We start from the raw sequence: 1,195 nt of genomic DNA on the forward strand, positions 1-1,195 counted from the left end.
CCTTCGCCTTTCATCCTAACATAAGCCTTCTTCCTCCTCTTGACAAAAGGTTCAACTTCTTTAGTAAACCATGGCTCCCTCACTCAACCACTTCCTCCCTGCCTGACCGGTACATACTTATTAAGGACCCTCAGTAGCTGTTCCTTGAACAAACTCCACATTTCAATTGTGCCCATTCCCTGCAGCTTCCTTCCCCAGCCTATGCATCCTAAATCTTGCCTAATTGCATCATAATTGCCTTTCCCTCAGCTATAACTCTTGCCTTGCAGTACATACCTATCCCTTTCCATCGCTAAAATAAATGTAACTGAATTGTAGTCAGTATCAACAAAGAGCTCATTTACTACCAAATCCACCACCAGGCTGGGTTCGTTACACAGTACCAAATCTAATGTGGCCTCGCCCCTTGTTGGCCTGTTTACATACTGTGTCAGGAAATCATCCAACACACATTGGCCAAGAATTGACCCATCAAAGGTACTGAAACTATAGTATTCCCAGTCAATATTTGGAAAGTTAAAGTTCCCCATAACAACTACCATGTTACTCTCGCTCCTATCGAGGATCATCTTTGCTATCCTTTCCTTTACATCTCTGGAACTATTCACAGGCCTGTAGAAAACTCCAAATAGGGCGGGGTCTCCTTTCCTGTTTCTAACCTCAGCCCATTCTACCTCAGTAGACGAGTCCTCATGAAATGTCCTTTTTGCCATTGTAATATTGTCCTTGACGAACAATGTCACACCTCCCCCTCTTTTACAACCTTCCCTGTTCTTACAGAATCATCTAAACCCCAGAATCTGTAACAACCATTCCTGTCCCTGCTCTATCCATATCTCCGAAATGGCCACAACATTGAAGTCCCAGGTACCAACCCAAGCTACAAGTTCACCCACTTTCTTCGGGATGTTTCTGGTGTTGAAGTAGAGTCATAGAGTCATAGAGATGTGCAGCATGGAAACAGACCCTCCAGTCCAACCCATCCATGCCGACCAGATATCCCAACCCAATCTAGTCCCACCTGCCAGCACCCAGCCCATATCCCTCCAAATCCTTCCGATTTATATACCCATCCAAATGCCTCTTAAATGTTGCAATTGTACCAGCCTCCACCACATCCTCTGGCAGCTCATTCCATACACGTACTACTCTCTGTGTGAAAAAGTTGCCCCTTAGGTCTCTTTTATATCTTTCC

The sequence above is a fragment of the Chiloscyllium plagiosum genome, chromosome 29 (assembly GCF_004010195.1).
Source record: "Chiloscyllium plagiosum isolate BGI_BamShark_2017 chromosome 29, ASM401019v2, whole genome shotgun sequence".
Lineage (NCBI taxonomy): Eukaryota > Metazoa > Chordata > Chondrichthyes > Orectolobiformes > Hemiscylliidae > Chiloscyllium > Chiloscyllium plagiosum.